This window comes from Protopterus annectens, chromosome 5.part1 (genome assembly GCF_019279795.1).
Source record: "Protopterus annectens isolate FY-2018-M chromosome 5.part1, PAN1.0, whole genome shotgun sequence".
Classification (NCBI taxonomy): Eukaryota; Metazoa; Chordata; order Ceratodontiformes; family Protopteridae; genus Protopterus; species Protopterus annectens.
This window is the reverse complement of record NC_056736.1, coordinates 405444032-405468298: the sequence shown is the minus strand read 5'-3', so window position 1 is coordinate 405468298 and position 24267 is coordinate 405444032. Positions and strand designations below refer to the sequence as shown.

The following is a 24267-nucleotide window of genomic DNA, read 5'->3' as shown; positions in this document are numbered from 1 at the left end:
TCCGGAACCACATTTTCATACCACCTCACTGGCTCATACAGAATGAACATTGAGAGGTAGAAAACTTTATTCCAATGGCAGACAGTATCTTTCCATCCTGCTAGCTGCAAGTGGGATGCCTTTCACTTACGGCCCAAACAAGGAGGAGCCATCAAAGCGGGCATCAACAAGAGACGCCTTGAAGGGTTCCACAAAGTCACATAGCTGCATCCAGGCATTTCTGCTAATGGCTATGCCTGAACTGGCTGCTCGTGAGTTACCCTTCATTGTATGGGAGATCAGCCTCATCGATGAATTGGCAATGGATGAGAGAGAAACCAGTTGAGGAGAAATCTTCTTAAGATCCTCCACCAACATGGTCTCAGCAAGAGAGGTTAAAAGCTCCTTGATCAAATCTCTCTGCAAGCAAGTAAAATGTGCAAGGTAATTTAATGACCTCAGTATGAATGTGGCCAAGGCATAAATGCGCTTTACAAATCTGTCCATCTCTCTGGACGCCCTGGTGGGTGAGGGACAGGGGAACTCTGCTCAGCAAACTCATTCTTAGTTGCTGCTGCCACAACTATGGCATCAATGGGGTCTCCCTTGCTCCACTGGGTTTGTCTGAATGAAGAACTAAGAATTTATCCAGGTGCTTGGGAATGGGCTTGACAGTGTTCGGTTCCTTAAATGCCTGGTGAAAAACGATGTCAATAAGTTTGTCCTCCAGGGGAGGGGATCACCCAAGACATAGATGGGCCAGCCCTGAAAGCTTCCTGGAACACAGATTCTTCAGAAGGAGGAGCTTGGGAAGACCAGCAACTTTTCTGTTTGAGGATTTCTAGGAGGTCTCCAAAACAGACATCAGGTAGTGGATCAGGAGGATCCTTCTTCCTCATCAAAATCTAAGTCTTTAGTGAGAGACTCCATAGGGAAGTCTATGTGCCTCCTCTTGCACATTTTCTTCAACAGTACTTCCTCTGTGGGATGTTTGGGGAAGGTGTCTGAAGAAGGGCAGAATCTCTCTGGGGAATGTGTGGAGGCTTCCTGGAGTTGGCTGAACTTGAGAAGCAGCAATGAATGGCTCAGAGCTTGGACCCGATGAGGGTTGAGGGATAAGATCAAAGATATGAGAGGACAGGTCTCTATGCAAAGAGAAGTCCCTTTCTACTACCTGGAAGACTGTCTGAGTTGGGGATAACCCCCACCTCAGAGCCAAGGCAGCAGAGGATGAAAGGTCAGGGCCAACCCCGGATCAGACCCTCCAGATAGAATCAGACCTGAGCTTTCAAGAGCAGAGGCACCAAGGGGAAGTGATGGATCTGACAACAATGGGGCTAAACCCAAACACTCAGACCCAGTACAGACTTCCCAGATCCAAGACCTGCTCAGATCAAACCACATTGGAGCAGGGCTGGTCAGGGAAACAGCCGGAGGCGAGGAAGAGAGCTTCCTCTGATCTGATTTAGACTCTCTCTGGGATCCTGGATCCTGAGACTCCAAGACCACAGGTTAAAAATCAGAGAAGGAGACAGTACTGGCTGTGCAGGTGAACTCACATTTCTGAGAGGGGATGGAGTTGGCAGGATCCTCATCTGGATCAGAGACCTGAAAAATCTCTGCATCATCCTGTTCATATCTGCCTCTGTCAAGCTCCTAGAAGATCTGGATAAAGGTGAGGAAGCAAACCTAGAATGTTTCTTTGGGGTTTGAAACAGTTGGGAAGGCAAAGCTGGGGAAACTGTTTTTAAAATAAACTCTGGAGATCAGCTCCTAATCATCGGATCCGAGGGTCTGGGATCAAAGTAGGTTGTAGATGGTAATGAAGAGACTGAGATGGTAATTATGCCTGTCAGATGTGAAGAGGCCTGTAGATCACAGCAACGTGTAACATTCTTTGGATCCGAAAGGGTCAGATCTCAAATCTTCTTGTGCCTTTCAGGCACCTCCACCAAGTTCCTCAGACTTAGGGAGGGTTCCTTTCTTTGATTCTACGGAGCCTTGAGCCTTAGAGGGGGTCTGAGCCCCAAAAGAGGAAGAAGCTGGAAAGCAAGCTCTTAAGGATTAATTTGCTGTGCTTGTCTCTAGAGGGCCCTACGGTTGAAAGTGACCCAGACATCACATGAGGATTTTAAATGTTCAGGCCCCATGCAGTACACTCACGTCTTGTGGACATTAGAATTGGGAATCTAATGCCCACAAGAAGTGCATTTCTTAAAGCTGGTGGGTTCTTCAGACATAACTGTAACAAGAACAGAGAAACTTCAAAAATTAACACAATACAAGCTACACGCCCTGAATAACCCAAACTCTCACACTAAAATTATACGAAGAAAAAGGACTGTTCAACTCTGCATACTCTCACACAAAAATACTTATTTAATAATTTAGATCTATAAAAGTAAGTAAAAGAGTTAGAAGGAGTGGGGCACAAGAGGTATAAATAATGGTAGGGATACAATGGAAGTGAACTCCAACACCAGCGACTACTTAAAGACAATAAGAGTTATAGTTCAAGAAGAAAATAACAAGGAAATTAACTATCGTAGCTTGAGATCCAGATTCACTTCTTGTCATAATGGTGACAAATGAGATCTGAGGAGTTGGGGTGGAATAGGGCACTAAGGGTGGAGGACGGAGCTCAAGATTTGGATCCGAAGTCTTGTATATGCAGCAGAGTCATATCCAAGGATCAGATCCCTAGACCGATTTGTGAGGAAGAATGAAAAGGACATCAGCTCAGATGTTACGTGCTGACCTTAACATTGAATCTTTGTTATCCCACACCATCAACCACAACTCTTGGGTAATTTGCCCTCAAAGTGGATCTGAGCTAGCAACTTCTTAGCTATTATGTTTACTCCAGCGCCCAAGTTCTTCCTTTCTCCCCTAATAAAATGGTGTTCTCTGTCTCTCAAACCAAATCTGCAGCTGAAGATAAAATGGTTTGGGAAAGCAAAGTTAAGTTAGAGTTGGACTTTGGGTTTTGGTCCAGCAAGTCTCTGTGGAAGCCAGGAAGTGATAATTTGCAAGGTGAAGGAGAAATGAAAGTGGGTGGAGTGGGATGCAAAAGATCCAGTGTTACGGTAAGTACATAAATTTACATATCTTATGAAATCCCCTCTGTCCACTTCAATTGTTGAGACAGAATCCCTAGCTACTTACTTTCTTGGGAGGCATTGTGGCAAGATAGTCCTGAGGATGGCGGAACCAAAGAAAGATATGGATGTCATGTCATGCTTGTATTGCTCAATAAAGATATGCATTGTTGACCATATTACTGAAGCATAAATGCCCAAAAATGGGCCTTAGGCTTTGACAACAGGGTTTTGTTGCTGATGGAATAAATGCTGAAAGCCATTTGAAAAGATCTTGAAAACCTCAGAACCAAACTTGTTGGCAGAGCAGGAGACAAAAAAAGTATTGTTCTTGTAGAGTTCTCTTGCATGGCAAAAGCAGTAACAAACCTATCTGAACATCCTGCTTAATTGGAATGGTTAGGAAAAAAAAAACAGGAGAATGAATATTTTGATTCAAGGATGAGTTAGAGTGATTTTGGGTAAACAGGAGAGATTAAGTCTCAGAAAAACACTTTGTGGAAACCCAACATGGGACATTGCAGCCAGAGTGCATCCTCTTCCTCTAAAGGGCAGGTGGCAATCCTGTGAAAGAATGTAAATGCTGAAGTTGACCCAGACAGCACTGGGGAAATTCCTGTCATAGCAGACTCCATCCCTGAAGAGGATGGAAATGACTTGGACAAGAGAACCCCCCCCCCGACACAGACAGTAATGTCAGCTCCAGCACAGATAACTATACCAACACCTCTAAGGCCCAAGACCATAACACTGAAAATGGAAACAAGCCAGTTGGTGTGAGGATGGATCCAAGGGCTTGGCATTGAGACCCACTCAGTCCCAAAAGAGATCTATGTTGAGTGGGTCCAATGCAGCCTCAGATACAATGGAACAAATTCAGCTGTGCTGACGGAAGAATCACTGAATGTCAACTCCATCACCACCAGCACCAAAAAAATGTGTTGGGAAGCACAGAAATAACTTGAGTCTGGCCGAACATCATCTGCCTTGGAAACTGAGGTGGATAGGATGACATCAATATCCATCTGTGTCTTGACAAATGCCCTCCTCATCTACTCCCATCTGATGTTGGCAATGCTCCTAAAGGACATGATAAACCAGAGTGAGAAGGTGAGGGGCAGAAGCCAAAGATCCAAGTATGCTTCCTCAGAGGACTGGCTACTTGAGGACTCTCTCCTATGGGGACTTACCCAGGAAAAACGTTTACACACCAATTAGAACTGGAACAGATGGCTTAGGTAAAGTAGGCTCCGATCAGGTTGCAGGTATGGGTCAAGGGAAGGTGATGGCCTCAACCTTCGATGAAGGAGTTAAAGAGGCTTTTGTGGGTTTTTTTCATTCTTTGTCAGTTTCCTTTCTTCTCCTCTGAATTATCCCCAGCACGGGTTGGGGGGGCTTTTAAAATCAATTTGTTGTGGTGTTCAACAATAAGCACAATCCAAAGGCCTTACACATGTCAAACAAGGCCTACAAATGTTCTGTCCCCAGGCACATGATGCATAGGTTGCATAGGCCCTGGTGTTGAATCAGTGCCTATATGTGGCACATTTTTTAAACCTAGAATCCTTATCCAAAGTTCTAAACAAGGTTAAAGCATTAAGCAAAACTGAAACAATTATAGCCAGCACAACGCTAATAACCAAAATTGAAAACACACTAGCAGGAGTCAAAAAACAATCATATACAACTAGGCACACCTAAAAAAAAACAAGGTATAAGGATACAAGAGCACAGACGCTAGAGAAAGGCAGTAAAGAAGATTATGCCTCTGCCTAATTAATAGAAAGAAAGGAGAATGATAAAAAAAACTTTTTTGAACACAAGGAAAAAAGGTAAACAAATGGAAAAACAAAAATTCTGATGAAACTTCAGCAATAACAACATGAAAATGGTAATCATTTAAAATGTCAGGACTCGGACTGCAGAGCCCTGAAATATGGAGACCAAATGACAAAATATCTGGGCATACATATACTAAGGCCAAGACTTTCTCAGAATATTTCCTTTTCCCTGTGGTATGGGGATCTTGCAGTTGGTATACAAGTTTGTGGTGTATGCGGCATGTCCTCTGCAAAAGTAAAGGTTAACAAAGAACAGTGACATTCGACATTTGTTTTTGGTCTTTTGAGACTCACCAATACAACTCTTACCATTTCAACAGATAAAATTTCCATAATGCGGTCTCAAAGTAAGTTCACAGAGACAAAATCAATACTTCTGTGATACTGCAGGTCGACTTACTGCTTCACAGCAAGAGGTGCTCCTGTTCAACTTTCAGCTGAGGTGCTTCTGTGCAGACTCTATGTCCTTCCAGTGTTCATGTGAGTTTACTCATGGTGCTCTGGTTTTTTCTCACATTCCAAAGACATGCACTAGGTGAACTGGACAAACTAAATTGACCATAGGTACGAGAGTGTGTGTGTGTGTGTGTGTGTGTGTGTGTGTGTGTGTGTGTGTGTGTGTGTGTGTGTGTGTGTGCGTGTGTGGTATGGAAGAACTGGGCAGGGCTAGCCACCCAGAGGTGTGAACAGTAGCTCTAGGATGGTCACTTTTGATGCAAGACCAACTCAAGTGCAAAGAAAGTACTAAAAAAGGGGCTGTAGATGGAGAAAATCATTTTGTAGCAATAATTTATTGATAAAAATAGAATTAGTAGCTTACTGAAATACTGCAAAAGCAAATTTAAAATAGCTGACTAAGAAGAGTAACAAATACAAAGAAAAAATGTACTTTCTCAGCCTAGGTGTTGCATCTTGGAAACGTCTCCAATAATTCACTCACTACAAATTGACAAAATAACAATGAAATAACATTCTTTTCAGGACAATTCTGATGGTAGTAAAACTCACTCATTTTCCCATACAGGATCTGTAATGAAAGCAAGGTCAAAAAACATAATCCCAGACTGTCTTACATTTCTAACTCTTCTCCTAGTTAAGAAATATTCCATAAACTCAGACTTTTGTTTATAACTTACAAACCATAGCTGTGACTTCTTATCCAGACCTGCAACATGCAACTGGAGCATGACTGTCTCATAGAAAATAAAAAATTTTTGGACCCAACTTCCTCAGAAGTAACATCTGAAATAGTTCTCAGTGGACACATTCTGGCCTAGCTTACCTAGACACAATGTAATTATCCACTTAACAATAGGGAGCCGGGAAAAAACACTAATTTGAAGGATTTTTAAACGTGTACTGGAACACGGTCTGTAACTGAAGGCAACCAATTAGATAGGATGGGCAGAGAGAGCACATGTACATTATGGGAAAAGTGAGGGAACAGATCTCTAGAGTGAGCATAATAGCCAAGTAATCACTGACTTAGATCTGCTATAAGTGAGGATTACTTCACATTTGAGGTGGACTCTTAATGGCATGGAATCTAATGGGAGAAATAACATGCCTTTTTAAAAGCACACTGAAATGATATCTATTATAGCAAAGCCATTCCAAAAGATTAAAATGTTGGTTATACTGTCAATCCTCTGTGCTGTGAATTTGAGTTTTGACTTTAACAGTTTAACCACATTAGCCTTAAAATCTTATCAGAGTCACTCGCTCAAGCCTAAAATGCCTTTTTTGTATATTTCCACCTCACACCCATACCCCATATGGCATCCAGAATGTTTTATGGTCTGGCTTCTTTAAGTAACTTACCAGCTAATAGGCAGTATTAGAAAGTGCAAGAGATTATTAATAAAGTGAAACAAATTGCTGGTCTAGGATGTCCTTCAGTGGAGAAATTGATCTCGTTTGCCACGTACTACACACATTTATTTTCATATTTTCATAACAGAGACCTGCATTTTATTGAAGTGTACAGTGTGAAACACCATTGTGGTAGACACGATAATTCACCGAAAATGCTGACTTATACCTCATTAACTAGAAAAATTGCTAGTTTGTTACTAACTATGAAAATAAGCACAGTTTCCATATGTACTTAATACTTAAGTGACTTACAGACTATGGCATGGCATTAAGTGAAACCTCAGGTATCACTAAACGTGCACATCTTGATAGTTTTCCAGTATCATTTGTATTGCTGGTTATACAATTAGACAGATGTTCTCATATTTCTTTAAATCTCAATAAGCACACACACAGAGGCATTTGTAGTTGTTATATGAAAGCTTATGCCGGGTTAACAAAAACATTCTAACAATATATATCTAGCTTGTACAGTATTCAAGACATGAAAATTTGAGAAAGTTTAGAAAAAATATCATTTGGGTTTGTGTGCAGTATGTTATAGTAATTATGGAAAATACTACAAATGCATTATTAACACTGTAAAGAATATTTTACTGATAACTGACATTTGTAAAGTTTTAATAGCTTTTACTTTTCATAAAATATCTACATTTGTTTATCTTATTTTTTTTATTTTTCAGAAAATGCTCTAGAATGCAATGTGTTTAGCCTGCTAGAGGTGTGATATTCCACACCACATAGGTGTTAATGACTTAAGCACCACTCACCTTCTCCTACGACTCCAAGGACCTCAAATTTATTCATCACATTACCAATGTCAGGAATCTTCATGAAGACAAACTCCTATCGTGATACACCTGACAGGACGAAGCTCATTGATATTTGGAATATGAAAGTGGTTGGCTGAAGAAGGTACTGGCAGAATGTTTTACCATGATGAGCCCGTTCTGGTAGACTAACCGTTCTTACCATATTCAAGTATGCTTTCAGGTTTTGGTGACTCCAAATGACTTTCTCCTACAGAGGAATTATAAAAAGTGAACAATACAAAAGGTTATTCTGGCAAATGTGATGTGATGTACAGTGCTACAACATGAAGCAAACATTAGCTCAATTTTTTAACTGCTTTTAATAAATGTCATTTGGTCGTAATATGGCAAACATACATGTTATAATCTGCTGCAATGGAAGCAAATCTTTCCAAATCATATTTCAGCGGGGCTTCTAAAAATGCTGCATTGGCACCAAGCAGACATATACAGTACCCACTAGGCTACAAACAAAACAGCTGCAATTACCAAAGGGCAGAGACAGTTAAGACCTGGGGAAAGTAGGAGTACAAGTTCTGTAAGTAACAGATGCTCAAAAGATCACAGTTATAATAGCTATACGAGGTATACCCAACCTAGCATAGTTTCCAAAACTTGAGGGCACCTTCCATGTGCCCAGACCATTGAAAGCTAAAGCAAGGCATGAAGTAAAATCAGAGTTCTAGGAGCCAAGCCCTTTACATCTTTCATTTCAATTGAAAAAGGGAGGGGACACCCTGAAAGAGGTCAATGTCCTCATCCTGTTAAACAAAAATCATATATAAATAAGTGAGGTGGAGGAAGGGAGAGAGTGGCTACTGCAGCAGTGATCTATACAAACCTCTACTGTTATGGTAAGTTTACTTACCTGATTGATCACTGCTGCAGCAGCCTAAGCTACATGGGTAGAATATCAAGGCTTAGAGTGGAGAAAGGAGGGATAAGGATCCAGGTGCCCCTCGAGAATGGTCTTAACAAGAGCAGGCCTGCGAAAGAAGTCTAGCTTGTAGTGCTTTCTAAAAGTATATACGGAGGACCACCTTTCTGTCTGAATAATACCCCTAGCTAGACTCAACCCCTTTCCAAAAAGCCAGTGAAGAAGCCAAGGCCCTTGCAGAATGCGTCTTGACCAAAACTTGTATTAATTTATTTTTGGCGGAGTAACAAAAGGAAATAGCCTAGCACAATCATTAGGAAACTGTCTGCTTTGACACTGGATGCCCTTTTTTTCATACCTTCAAAAGAAATAAAGAAGTTATGTTCTTGCCATAACGTTCCATGTGAGTTGTTCATCTCTCGCCTTTGTTCTTACACGTGGGTACGGATCGGCTCTGAGCCGGCCTCTTTCCAAGCTCAAGATCTGAGTAGCTCAAGGCACAGTCCCTATCCCATGATGCTCTCTGACTAACCTCAGATCTACTTTGCTGAACCCAGCAAGAAAATTATGACTAAACATACTAATATGCCAAACATATACACATGTATACAAATATTTACAATTTGCCAAGAAATACTCTGGCTGGAGTAAAGAAAACTAGTTAGACCAACCAGACCACCAGTCATACCCGTTCAAGAACCTGGAGGGGGAAGTTGGGAGGGAGTGTAATAACAAAGGCGAGATGAACAACTCACAAGGAACGTTACGGTAAGAACATAACTTCTTTATGTGAAGTTGTTCAATCTCGCCGTTTGTTCTTACACGTGGGTAGCGTCCCAAGCAGGAGTACATTCCTGAGGGCAGTGGAACCAAAGGAAGCCCTGTCCACTTTGCAATGAGTGATAAACATATGAGGCTTGGACCAAGTAGCAGCTGCACAAATAGTATCCAAAGGCAAATGGGCTGTATGAGCCAGAGATGTAGATAGCCCTGGTGGAATGTGCTTTCACACTATACTCTAAAGGTTGGTTGGTTGATGAACATATTTATTTTATGCAATCAGATAACCACTGAGACAATGTAACTTTAGCCACCGGCAGCCCCTTTTTATTGTCCGCATGAGAAACAAAGTGTTGTTCCGATTTCCTAAACTCCTTTGTTCTGTCCAAATAAAACCTCAGTTGTCTGTGAACATCAAGTTTATGTAACATATATTCTAATTTATTCGAATGGTGTCTGAAAAAGGTGGGCAGCTCAATAGAATCCACTGAGACAATGTAACTTTAGCCACCGGCAGCCCCTTTTTATTGTCCGCATGAGAAACAAAGTGTTGTTCCGATTTCCTAAACTCCTTTGTTCTGTCCAAATAAAACCTCAGTTGTCTGTGAACATCAAGTTTATGTAACATATATTCTAATTTATTCGAATGGTGTCTGAAAAAGGTGGGCAGCTCAATAGAATCCACTGAGACAATGTAACTTTAGCCACCGGCAGCCCCTTTTTATTGTCTGCATGAGAAACAAAGTGTTGTTCCGATTTCCTAAACTCCTTTGTTCTGTCCAAATAAAACCTCAGTTGTCTGTGAACATCAAGTTTATGTAACATATATTCTAATTTATTCGAATGGTGTCTGAAAAGGTGGGCAGCTCAATAGAATCCACTGAGACAATGTAACTTTAGCCACGGCAGCCTTTATTGTCCATGAGAAACAAAGTGTTGTTCGATTTCCTAAACTCCTTTGTTCTGTCCAAATAAAACCTCAGTTGTCTGTGAACATCAAGTTTATGTAACATATATTCTAATTTATTCGAATGGTGTCTGAAAAAGGTGGGCAGCTCAATAGAATCCACTGAGACAATGTAACTTTAGCCACCGGCAGCCCCTTTTTATTGTCCGCATGAGAAACAAAGTGTTGTTCCGATTTCCTAAACTCCTTTGTTCTGTCCAAATAAAACCTCAGTTGTCTGTGAACATCAAGTTTATGTAACATATATTCTAATTTATTCGAATGGTGTCTGAAAAAGGTGGGCAGCTCAATAGAATCCACTGAGACAATGTAACTTTAGCCACCGGCAGCCCCTTTTTATTGTCCGCATGAGAAACAAAGTGTTGTTCCGATTTCCTAAACTCCTTTGTTCTGTCCAAATAAAACCTCAGTTGTCTGTGAACATCAAGTTTATGTAACATATATTCTAATTTATTCGAATGGTGTCTGAAAAAGGTGGGCAGCTCAATAGAATGGTTCAAATTGACTTTGGAGCAGACCTTAGGAAGAAAGGTGGGATTTGACCTGAGAGACACTCTTTCGGGATGAAAAACCAGGTACAGAGGCCCGAAAGAAAGAGCTTGTAGTTCTGAAACTTTACAAGCTGAGGAAATAGCCACCAAGAATATTGTTTTCTAAGAAATGAACTTCAAGGGACAAGAAGATGCGGGTTCAAGGGGGGGGGGGGCATAAGCTGAGATACTATTAAATTCAAATTCCAGGAGGCAACTGGTTGTCTGACAGGTGGCCTAAGGTGATGAGTCCCTTTCACAAAGGCTTTACATAATCTGTGCGAGATAAGATTAGACCCTTCAAATCCCAGGTGAAAATTGGATATTGCAGCCAAATGAACTCTTACAGTGGCTGTTGCTGCACCTTCGTGAAAAAGCATAGTCAGAAACTCAAGAACACTATCAAGGAGCGCTATAGGGATCAATATCATGTTGAGAGACCCAACAAACAAAAAGTACAGTTTTGTACCTACCATAAATGTAGATGTTCGAGGATCCCCATTGCTGCAGTCCTTACTATTGGGTGTAGTCCGCTGTCCAGTCGGCCCGAATACCAGAGTATATGGCTGACGTCGGTCAGGGCGCATTAGACTGACGTCAGTACGTCAGGGTACTAATGCGCATGACCGACGTCATATCCTCAGTCTTTTCTTGCCCCAGATGTCAGAAGACCCTAAAAAGACAAGGCCCAAAATACCTGCACCAAAAATATGTACAATATATACAAGAAAATATACAAAATATCAGCATGTAACCTCACCTACACAACCACCCCTAAACACAGAGGGAAGGAGGGAGGTAAATTGGACTGCAGCAATGGGGATCCTCGAACATCTACATTTATGGTAGGTACAAAACTGTACTATGTTCTTCGTTCCCCATTGCTGCAGTCCTTACTATTGGGTAGAATCCCAAAGCAGAGGTAAGGGAGGCTGGCAAATCATAAAGAAGCAGGAGCTGACAACATGCCTTGCAAAACAGCTGTGGCAAAACCAGCCCTAGACTTAGAGTAGATAGGAAGGTGATAATGCTTAGAGAAAGTATGCACTGAACTCCAAGTAGCTGCTTCCAAAATATCCTTAGTTGCCACCCCCCTTAGAAATGCTGTTGAAGTGGCAGTAGCCCTAGTGGAATGAGGCCTAATCCCAGCTGGAATCTCCTTGCCATGATGGGAATAACAAAATGCAATGCAAAAGCCAATCCACCTAGAAATAGTTTGTTTTGACACAGGCTTGCCCTGCGAACTCAAAGCAAAAGAAACAAACAACTGCTGAGACTGCCTAAAATCCTTAGTCCTGCTTAAATAATAACGCAATTGCCTGTGTACATCTAAAGTGTGCAAAATCTTTTCCCTTTATTTTGGGGTCTGCATAAAAGTAGGCAAATGAATAATTTGGTTTAAAGCCACACTAGAAACCACCTTAGGCATAAAGGAAGGATTAGTGCGTAATGATACCCTATCCTTATGGAAAATCAAAAGGGCTCTACTGCCATAAGGGCCTGCAACTCAGACACCCTTCTTGCAGAAGTTATAGCCAACAGAAAAGCAGTCTTCCATGACAAGTATTTCAATTCAGCAGTAGCCGAGGCTCAAAAGGTTGTAGAGTAAGTTTTTCCAACACAAAATTGAGATCCCAAGCAGGAGTAGGAGCTCTACGTGGGGGTCTTGTATTCTTTGCCCCTCTAAGAAACTGCTTGAACAAAGGATGCGAAAACAATGGTGGGTCACAATCATAGTGAGCTGAAATTGCTGCAGCATGAATCTTAATGGAAGAGAAGGACAAACCTTTGTCCAATAACTCAGTAAGATATTGAAGAGCCACACTCAAATTAGGCTCAGAAATCTCCAAATTCTTTGCTGTGCTCCAAAATAAAAATCTCTTCCATTTTTCTGTACACTTTCCTTGTACTAGGTCTTCTAGCTTCCATAATCACATTTAAAACTTGTTGAGGAAGTTGAGACCTGCTGTGTTTCAACACAGAATATGCCAGGCTGTTAGATGAAGAGAGTGAAGCTTGACATTGAGCAGATGACCGTCCTTCTGAGATAACAGATGAGGAATCAGAGGTAAAGGCCATGGAGGCTTCTTTACCAGACTCCGTAGTAGTGGGTACCAGTGTTGCCGAGGCCAATCTGGAGCTATCAAAATCATCCTTGGCCTGTCTTGTCTGACCTTTAATAGTACCTTTGGAAGAAGAGGCAGAGGTGGAAAGGCATACACATGAAGGTTTTTCCAACTGAAAGACAGAGCATCCACTTTCCAAGCTGTGTGATGAAACCCCTTTGTGCAATACTTTGGCAGCTGGTGGTTTAGTGGAGAAGCGAACAGATCTATGTCTGGAGTTCCCCATGACACTGTCAATTTCTGAAATACATGAAGATCCAGTTTCCACTCGTGGGGATCCATGATTTGTCTGCTTAACACATCTGCTAAGGAGTTCTGTGCTCGGCAGAAACCTTGCCTGAAGAGTTAGTTGCAAGCTTAGCGCAGTCTCCCATAAAATCATTGCTTGCCTGCATAGAGGATAAGAATGTGTTCCCCTTGCTTGTTGATGTACCACATGACAGTTGTGTTGTCTGTTAGAATCAACACCTGCCCTGGAAGAATTAACTCCTTGAAAGCCATTAATGCAAACTGGACTGCTAACATCTCCTTCATGTTGATATGTAGATGCTGTAGTCTGGCAGGCCACTTGTCTTGTATCCACTTTCCATTTAGATGAGCTCCCAAGCAATGTCCGAGGCATCTGTCGTTAAAATCTGACTCGCCTCTGGCCGGGTCACAGAGAGTCCCTTGTTTAGGTGACATTCCTGAGCCCACCACAAAAATTATTTTTGAAGGCAAGGTATTATTTGAATGACAGTGTCCAAATCCTGGCAGTGCTGTGTCCATACATTTTGAGATACCATTGTAGCTTCCTCATATGCAGTTTGGCATTGGGAAGCACCAGAATACAAGATGCCATGAACCCTAATGCTTGAAGGACTGTCCTTGCAGTCAGCACGGACTGATGAGATAGTTGATGGAAGTAAAGTGATAGACTCTTTTGTTTGTCCGGGGTTAAAAGGCCATCTGGGCTGCTGTATTCAGTCTCACACCCAGAAAGCACATGTCTTGAGAGGGTACTAGACTGGACTTTATTTCGTTCACAGAATACCCTAGGCATCTTAGCACTGCTATAACATATTCCAGATGCTGTAGAAGGTCTTCCTTTTCTTGAGCCAGAATCAGGCAGTCGTCCAAGTAAGGATAGATTTGAATTCCTTGCAGCCTGAAGTAAGCTATCACTGGAGCCAGAACCTTTGTGAATACTCTGGGCAGTAGATAAGCCAAAGGGCAATGCAGAGAACTGATAATGAGAATTTCCAGCTCGAAACCGCAGATACTTCCTGCAACTTAGCCTTATAGGCACATGAAGGTAAGCTTCCTTGAGATCTAAAGTTACCATCCAGTGATCTTTGCCCAGCAGAGGTAAAAGCTGTTGTAACGTCAACATCTTGAACTTGGGAATGTCCAGATAAGTGTTGAGGAGAGATAAATCCAAAATTGGTCTCCACGTGTTCCCCTTCTTTGGTACTAGGAACAGGCGAGAATAAAATCCTAGGCCCCTTTCTGATACAGGAACTGGCTGAATGGCCCCATCTGGAGTAACTGAGAAATTTGCTTGTGAGCCTCTTTTCTTTGTGGAGGAGGAACGTCTGGCATGCCTTTGAAAGGAGGCATTGTATGGAAATAAAACCTGTAACCGTGGTGAATGATATCCAACACCCATCTGTCTTGAGTAATTAAATCCCAATTTTCTTTGAAAAGAGACAGTCTTCCACCCAAAGGAGCTACCAGACGAGAATCTACTGGCAGCTGAAAGGGCAGGTCATTGGGTCTGTTTACGAAAGGACTGACCCCTGCCCTCACCAGAAGTCTGAGCAGGTGGACTCCTGTTCTAGGCCTAAAGAACCTTGAGCTCTGCCCCTACCACGTCTAGACCTACCCTAGACTGGGAATCATAAGCAGGATATGTCCACCCCTTAGCAGGCCAATTTCTACTAAACTTGGGCTGCACCTGCAAAAAATCTTTAACAGTTTGCATAGACTTAGCTTTGTCCTCCATTTTCTTTAAAACTGCTTCCACAGGCGAACCAAACAACACATCAGACTGTAAAGGAGCATCCAAAATCCTTGTCTTAACATGCTCAGCTAAATTCTGATCCCTCAACCAGGCATGCCTGCGAAGAACAGAACTAGTGGCAGCCACCCTCGAGGAGGCCTGTACAGCATCAAAACCACATTGCAAAGAATGCTTACCCACTTGTTCAGACACATGAACCAAATCCAACAACTCTTTACACTCAATACCTTCCGCCAAAGCATCCACCTTAGATTTCAATTGTGAAAGGAGATAATTTTGATATTTTAGCATGTGAAACTGACAATTCAACGCTCTCATGGCTAGAGTGGAAGAAGTATACACTTTCTTTCCCCACCTATCCAAAGCCCTTGCCTCTTTATCAGTGGGAACAGGATTTTTAACCACAGAGGCCTTAACACCTTTAGGCCCCTGAGAAACAGTTTCTGGGTCCGCCCTAGGACTCTTAAACAAATACTTATGAGCTTCAGGCACCCTATAGTACCTATCGGGTTTAACAGGAGCAGGAGGCAAAGAGTCAGGGTTCACGGAAGCCTCTGCAAAAACATCTTACACCACATTCAACACAGCAGTTCTAGCTAAGAGCCTATGCTGGGGTAAAACAAGAATTCCCTAAGCCTTTTCCTGGAATCAGAGTAATCCTGGCCTTCCCATTTAAAGTGCTCCCTCATGGAATGTAGAGTCTCTGAAAATGAGAAATCCTCAGGAGGAGAAGCTGTAGGAGTGGAATCATCCACATCAGAATCAGAATAAGGAGGATACTCCTGCAAGTCTTCCACAGAAGACTCAGAAGCCTCTGAACACTGTTCAAAACTATCAAACTCCGGTTCCACCCTGGGCCTCTTATCAGGAGGGGGCATAGAACCTCTAATCATAGTAATCAAATCTTCTGCCATTTTAAGCATATGTTTCTTAGGTACAGAACCCGAAATGCTAGGAGAAGCCACCACTGAAGCTGAACTTGGCCTACCTCTCAAAGAAGTTTTGGCAACAGAAGGAGAGGCTCTAACTACCTTGGGAAGAGAGGGAAGAACAGTTACCTGAGAAGCCCCCTCAGCCTGGCCTACCTCCTGAAAAGGCACATCCTGTAACAGTAAAGTCTCTGCCTGAGACTCCAAAGAAACTCCTGGCAAAACCTCTGACTCCACTGAGCCTTCTAAAGAACCGACGTCCGGGACTGCCGGTTCATCAACCCTAGGCTTCGCTGGTTTGTCCTTGCGCTTCTTGGACGAAGCGGGCGTCGGAGCATCCGGCGGCATTTTATAATACAACGCTTCCCAAACACTAACCTGGCACAGTCTAACCGTCTCTTAATAGTGCGTTTGTTAAACCTAGCACAAGAGCGGCATCCAACAACGTCGTGCTCAGGCCCTAAACAAGGTATACACAATGTATGGTAATCCCTATGAGGTATCTGTTTCCCACAAGAAATACAGTTATTCACTTTTCTGACATCCGGTTAAATACTGAGGCAAGAAAAACAAAATGTTCTAACGGGGTACTTAGCCAACTCTGATTCGGTCTGAAACTCCGGTTTCGGAAATATTTCAGAACGCCAACCTGCACTTGCAAAACTGCTTCTGCATCGGACCATGCGGCAAAAAAGACAGAGGATATGACGTCGGTCATGCGCATTAGTACCCTGACGTACTGACGTCAGTCTAATGCGCCCTGACCGACGTCAGCCATATACTCTGGTATTCGGGCCGACTGGACAGCGGACTACACCCAATAGTAAGGACTGCAGCAATGGGGAACGAAGAACATCGTTTCCATTTGCTGTTATACAGTTTTCTGGTGGAGACTTTATGAGAGGAGACCAGAATATGTTGCACCGCGGAAGACAAATTATATGACCTGCCTAGGTTGGGAAGTGGAGCAGCCAAGCTGTCAGTTTGAGGGACTGAAGAGAGGGGTGAAGAACTCCTGATGCGTGGGTCAGAAGGTCTGGCACTGGGTCCAGAAACCAAGGTTCTTCCAGTTAATATTGATAAAGGAAGGGGAACCATATCTGCAGAGGCCAAAAGGAGGCTATCAGAATAAAATACAGTTGTGTACACCTACCATAAATGTAGATGTTCGAGTGTCTTCACTGTTGCAGTCATAACTGTAGGGTGCTCCTGCCGGCAGGCAGCCAGAGGTCGGCCAGAATCCCAAAGTCTGGGTCCGGCGTCGGCTGTATAAGCTAGTATCCTGACGTCAGTACGCCTTGGTACATAGCCCTCAGCCGACGCCATCTTCTCCAGCCTTTCTTGCCCTAGATGTCAGAAGTCCCCAACAAATCAAAAATGAATCCAACAAGGAAACACAAATACACCACAAATATGAGAGAAAGAGGGGATAGGAGGGAGGAAACCCAGACTGCAACAGTGAAGACACTCGAACATCTACATTTATGGTAGGTGTACACAACTGTACTATGTTCTTCGTGTTTCACTGTTGCAGTCATAACTGTAGGTGGAATCCCAAAGCAGTGTAGAGGGAGGAGGCTTTAGATAGAAGAAGGAGGCAAGAATACCCTGCAAGACAGCAGAGGCAAAACCTGCCCTAGACTTAGAAAACAAGGGAGATTGTAGTGCTTGGAAAAAGTATGCACAGAACTCCAAGTGGCAGCTTCCAAGATATCCTTGGTAGGGACTCCTCTGAGGAAAGCTGTAGAAGTAGCAGCTGCTCTAGTAGAATGACTTCTAATGGTCCCTGGAAACTGTTTCCCATGATGAGTGTAACAAAATCTGATTCCATAAGCAATCCATTTGGAAATAGTTTGTTTAGAAATAGGTTTTCCAAGAGAACTGGAGGCAAAGGAAACAAACAATTGGTTAGACTTTCTGAAATCTTTAGTCTTGTCCAAGTAAAATCGTAACTGTCTGTGCACATCCAATGAATGCAAAATCCTTTCCCCTTTATTTTGAGGATTTGGAAAGAAAGTAGGAAGGTGAATTGTCTGATTCAAAGCCACTTTCGAAATCACCTTAGGCATGAAAGTAGGATTGGTCCTCAAGGATACTCTGTCCTGATGGAAAATAAGGTATGGTTCCACAGCCATGAGAGCTTGCAACTCTGAGACCCTTCTGGCAGAGGTCAATGCTAACAAAAGAACAGTCTTCCAGGATAGAAACTTAATATCTGAAGATGCAGCAGGCTCAAAGGAGGCAAAGTAAGTTTTTCTAAAACATAATTAAGATCCCAGGCAGGGACCGGAGGGGTCCTTGGAGGCCGCAAATTTTAGCCCCTCTCAAGAACTGCTTCACCAAAGGATGTGAAAAACAGGAGGATCAGAACTGAAATGCTTGAGAGATAGCAGAAGCATGAATCTTAATGGAAGAAAAGGAAAGTCCTTTAGATAAAAGTTCGAAAGGTAAAGCAAAATAGAAGAGAGATCAGGAACCTGAGGATCAGAGCCTCGGTCCTGCATCCAAATAGAAAACCTCTTCCATTTAGAGGCATAGGATTTCCTAGTGCTAGGCGTCTAGCTTCCAAAAGAACATCCAAAACTTGTTTGGGAAGACTAGAGGAAATCAAATTCCTTTGAAGAGCCAAGCTGCCAAGCAAAGGGTCTTGAGATTGGAATGTAGTAACTGACCCTGATGCTGGGACAGAAGCGAAGGGTTCAGTGGAAGAATCCAAGGAGGCCCGAGAACAGGAGCTTTAAGGTTGGATACCAAAACTGTTGAGGCCAATTTGGAGCAATCAAGATGAGGAACTTGGGCTTGTCCTGCTTTATCTTCAGTAGAACCCGAGGCAGTAGAGGAAGAGGAGGGAAGGCATATGCTGAAAGGCTTCTCCAGCTGAAGGACAGGGCATCCACTCTCCATGCTGTTTTGTGGAAGGACCTGGTGCAAAAGCGAGGCAGCTGATGATTGAGATGGGATGCAAACAGATCTATCTGGGGACATCCCCAAACTGCAGTAATCCTGTTGAACAAGTTGGTGTCTAGCATCCATTCGTGAGGATCTGAAATGTTTCTGCTCAGGCTGTCTGCTAAGAGATTCTGTTTCCCTGGAATGAATTGAGCCTGGAGATGCAGATTCAAATTTAGAGCTGTGTCCCATAAACCCATAGCTAGTCTGCAAAGGGGGTATGAATGAGAACCCCCCTGCTTGTTGATGTACCACATGACCATGGTGTTGTCTGCGAATTAGCAGAGGCCTGGTTGTAAAAGGTTTTGAAGGCTAAAAGGGCATTTTGAACTGCCAACATTTCCTTCAGATTGATGTGCCAGTGAAGATGGTCCTTTGTCCAGGTTCCCTGCTGGCAATTGTCTAGAAAGTGTGCTCCCCAAGCATAATCCGAGGCGTGTGGTTAGGATTTGAGTAGGTTGAGGGAGACAAAAGGTTTTCCTTCGTTTAAAGTGCATGCCCTGGACCACCAGAGGAACTCCTTCTGGAGGCAGGGGATCAGAGGAATCAGAATATCCAGATCGTGGTAATGCTGTGACCATACACTTTTCAGATACCATTGAAGCTTTCTCATGTGAAGCCTTGCGTTTGGAATCAACAGAATACAGGAAGCCATGTAGCCCAGAGCCTGCAGGAATTTCCTTGCAGTGAGCTGAGATAGAATTGCCAAGGTGTTGAAAGTAGAAGCCAGCTGAGTTTGTTTTTCTGGAGTGAGGTAGGCCCTTTGTAAGGTTGTATTTAAGAGGGCTCCCAAGAATACCATTTGTTGAGAAGGGATCAAATGTGACTTTTTTATGTTCACTGAGAATCCCAGTAGTAGAAGAAGACGTTGAACAAAGTCCAGATGTTGAAGCAGAAGATCTTTGCTGTCTGCCTGAATAAGGCAGTCGTCCAAATAGGGGTAAATCTGGATCCCTGAAGTCTGCAGTAAGCCACTACTGGTGCCAGGCACTTGGTGAAGACTCTGGGCAGTAGATAAACCAAAGGGCAGAACAGAGAATTGAAAGTGCCTCGAACCTGCCTTGAACCTGAGGAATTTCCTGCGTTCTTGTCTGATAGGGATATGCAAATAGGCTTCCTTTAAGTCCAATGTCACCATCCAGGCGTCCTGAGAGAGCATTGGAATTAGCTGTTGCAGAGTAAGCATCTTGAACTTTGGAATTTCCAAAAGGTGTTTAACACAGAAAGGTCCAGAATAGGTCTCCACGAGTTTTGTTTTCTGGGAACCAGAAACAGCCTTGAATAAAACCCTTTTCCCATTTCGAGAGTGGAACAGGCTCTATGGCTCTCATGGCCAGAAGAGCATCCACTTGAGTTAAGGCCTCTGACCATTGAAGTTTTGGCAGATCTGGCCAACCGTGAGTCCTTGGCAAAGTGTGAAAATGGAACTTGTAACCTTTAAAATCACGTCCAATACCCATCTGTCCTGGGTAATATGAGTTCAATTTCTGTAAAAAGAGACAGTTTTCCTCCGAGAGGCGTCCAGGTAAAGGGTCCTGAAGCCCAACCGAGAGAGTCATTGAGTTTGCTTTCTTTGAGATTGGGATCTGTCTTCTCCCCTTCTAGGTGAAGAAGCAGTCCATTGTCTAGATCTGTAAGAGGTCTGGCCTTGACCACGACCTCTGGAGCGTCTATATCTTCCCCTTTGAGGCCTGTCAGACGTGGGAAAGGACCAATTTTTAGAGGGCCAATTCCTGGAAAATCTAGGAGGCTGAACTTGCAAGAAATCTTTTACAGTCTGCATGGACTTTGCCTTTTCTTCCATCTTTTTAATAACTTCCTCAGCCTTAGAACCAAAAAGAACATCTTGTTGAACAGGGGCATCTAATAACTTAGCCTTAACCTGTTCAGGTAAACTTTGTTCACGAAGCCAGGCATGTCTCCTAATCACAGTACCAGAGGCAGCAGCCCTGCAGGAAGCATCCAAAGCATCAAAACCACAATGTAAGCTATGCTTGTTAACCTGTTCAGTAGCATGCAAAACATCCTGAAGTTCCTTATCCTCTGCACAAGCAGGAAGGGAAGCAAGCTTTTGCTTTAAAACAGACAAAAGAAATTGCTGATATTTAAACATATGAAACTGGCAATTTAAAGCCCTTACAGACAGGGTAGCAGAAGTATATACCTTTTTCCCCACCTGTCTAAAGCACGAGAATCCTTCTCAGAGGAATAGGATTTTTAGAAGTAGCAACCTTAGCAGCCTTAGAGCCCTGAGAAATAGTTTCAGGATCTGCAGAAGGGTTTTTAAATAAAAATAAATGAGAGTCAGGAACCCTATAAAATCTATCAGGCTTAGAAGGAGCAGGAGGCATGGAAGCAGGATTCAAATTAGCCTCAGAAAAAGCATCATCTACAATGTCCAAGACAGGAGGGATAGCTAAAGGCCTATGCTGAGGAAGAAGAAGAAATTCTCTAAGCCTCTTTTTGGAAGCAGAATATTCCTGTCCTTCCCAATGAAAATGTTCCCTCATCTCATGCAAGGTTTCCCCAAAAGAAAAATCCTCAGGCGGAGAGGCCGAGGGCAAAGAATCCTCAGCATCCGAATCCTCATAAGGGGGAAAGGAATAGTCCTGATCAGAGGAGGAAACAGAAGATACAGAAGCCTGGTCAGAGGAATCCAGAGTAACATCCTGTCGAGGCCTTTTCTCAGGAGGGGGGTGAGAAAGTACAGTTTTGTACCTACCATAAATGTAGATGTTCGAAGATCCACATTGCTGCAGTCCTAACACTTGGGTAGTCCGCTGTCCCAGTCGGCCCGAATACCAAAGTATATGGCTGACGTCGGTCAAGGCGCATTAGTCTGACGTCAGGACGTCAGGGTACAAATGCGCATGACCGACGTCATATCCTCAGTCTTTTCTTGCCCCCAGATGTCAGAAGACCCTAAAAAGGTAAGGCTAAAACCAAAAAACACCACACACTCCTGCACCAAATATATATACAATATATACAAATTTACAAGAGTATAACCACACCCACACAACCACCCCTAAACACAAAGGGAAGGAGGGAGAATTGGACTGCAGCAATGTGGATCTTGAACATCTACATTTATGGTAGGTACAAAACTGTACTATGTTCTTCATACCACATTGCTGCAGTCCTAACACTTGGGTAGAATCCCAAAGCAGAGGTAAGGGAGGCTGGCAAATCATAAGGAAGCAGGAGCTGACAACATGCCCTGCAAAATAGCCGTGGCAAAACCAGCCCTAGATTTAGAGTAGAGAGGAAGGTGGTAATGCTTAGAGAAAGTATGCACTGAACTCCAAGTAGCTGCCTCCAAAATATCCTTAGTTGCCACCCCTTAGAAATGCTGTTGAAGTGGCAGTAGCCCTAGTGGAATGAGGCCTAATCCCAGCTGGAATCTCCTTGCCATGATGGGAATAACAAAATGCAATGCAAAACCCAATCCACTTAGAAATAGTTTGTTTTGACACAGGCTTGCCCTGAGAACTCAAAGCAAAAGAAACAAACAACTGCTGAGACTGCCTAAAATCCTTAGTCCTGCTTAAATAATAACGCAACTGCCTGTGTACATCTAAAGTGTGCAAAATCTTTTCCCCTTATTTTGGGGATCTGCATAAAAGGTAGGCAAATGAATAGTTTGGTTTAAAGCCACAGTAGAAACCAGTTTAGGCATAAAGGAAGGATTAGTGCGTAAAGGTACCCTATCCTTATGAAAAATCAGGAAAGGCTCAACTGCCATAAGGGCCTGCAATTCAGACACCCTTCTTGCAGATGTAATGGCTAACAAAAAGCAGTCTTCCATGACAAATATTTCAATTCAGCAGTAGCTGCAGGCTCAAAAGGTTGTAGAGTGAGTTTCTCCAACACAAAATTGAGGTCCCAAGCAGGAGTAGGAGCTCTACGTGGGGTCTTATATTCTTTGCCCCTCTAAGAAATTGCTTGAATAAAGGATGAGAAAACAATGGTGGGTCACAATCATAGTGAGCTGAAATTGCTGCAGCATGAATCTTAATGGAAGAGAAAGACAAACCTTTGTCCAATAACTCAGTAAGATATTGAAGAGCCACACTCAAATTTGGCTCGAAACATCCAAATCCTTTGCTGCACACCAAAATAAAAATCTCTTCCATTTTCCTGCGTACACTTTCCTTGTACTAGGTCTTCTGGCTTCCATAATCACATTCAAAACTTGTTGAGGAAGCTGAGACCTGCTATGGTTCAAAACAGAATATGCCAAGCTGTTAGATGAAGAGAGTGAAGCTTGACATTGAGCAGATGCCGTCCTTCTGAGACAATAGGTGTGGAATCAAAGGTAAGGGCCATGGAGGCTTCCTTACCAGACTCCTCAGCAATGGGTACCAGTGCTGCCGAGGCCAATCTGGAGCTATTAAAATCATCCTTGGCTTGTCTTGTCTGACCTTTAGAAGTACCTTTGGGAGGAGAGGCAGAGGTGGAAAGGCATACACATGAAGATTTTTCCAACTGAAAGAAAGAGCATCCACTTTCCAGGCTGTGTGATGAAACCTTTTCATGCAAAACTTTGGCAGCTGGTGGTTTAGTGGAGAAGCGAACAGATCTATGTCTGGAGTTCCCCATGACACTGTCAATGTCTGAAATACATGAAGATCCAGTTTCCACTCGTGGGGATCCATGATTTGCCTGCTTAACACATCTGCTAAGGAGTTCTGTGCTCCTGGCAGAAACCTTGCTTGAAGATTCAGCTGCAAGCTTAACAGTCTCCCACAAAATCATTGCTTGCCTGCATAGAGGATAAGAATGTGTTCCCCCTTGTTTGTTGATGTACCACATGACAGTTGTGTTGTCTGTTAGAATCAACACCTGCCCTGGAAGAAGTAAATCCTTGAAAGCCAGTAATGCAAACTGGACTGCTAACATCTCCTTCATGTTGATATGTAGATGCTGCAGTCTGGCAGGCCACTTAGCTTGGGGAGCTCATCTGAATGGAAAGTGGATACAAGACGTGTCTGAGGCATCTGTCGTTAGAATCTGACTCGCCTCTGGCCGGGTCACAGAGAGTCCCTTGTTTAGGTGACATTCCTGAGCCCACCACAAAAATTCCTTTTGAATGCAAGGTATTATTTGAATGACAGTGTCCAAATCCTGGCAGTGCTGTGTCCATACATTTTTGAGATACCATTGTAGCTTCCTCATATGCAGTTTGGCATTGGGAAGTACCAGAATACAAGATGCCATGAACCCTAAGGCTTGAAGGACTGTCCTTGCAGTCAGCCCGGACTGATGAGATAGTTGATGGAAGTAAAGAGAAAGATTCTTTTGTTTGTCCGCGGTTTAAAGGCCATCTGGGTTGCTGTATTCAGTCTCACACCCAGAAAGCACATGTCTTGAGAGGGTACTAGACTGGACTTTATTTCGTTCACAGAATACCCTAGGCATCTTAGCACTGCTATCACATATTCCAAATGCTGAAGAAGCACGTCCCTCCCTAGAGCCAGAATCAGGCAATCGTCCAAATAA

At 43.1% G+C, this 24267-nt stretch overlaps 1 long non-coding RNA gene across 1 annotated transcript in view; it reads right to left on the bottom strand.

Moving 5' to 3' along the window:
• The window catches only part of LOC122803445, a 1054248-nt gene that overhangs the window by 707429 nt on the left and 322552 nt on the right, over positions 1-24267 (bottom strand). The window contains exon 2 of the long non-coding RNA XR_006365120.1: positions 7564-7813. This is a non-coding gene — a long non-coding RNA (uncharacterized LOC122803445). The remainder of the gene's footprint in view (positions 1-7563; positions 7814-24267) is intronic.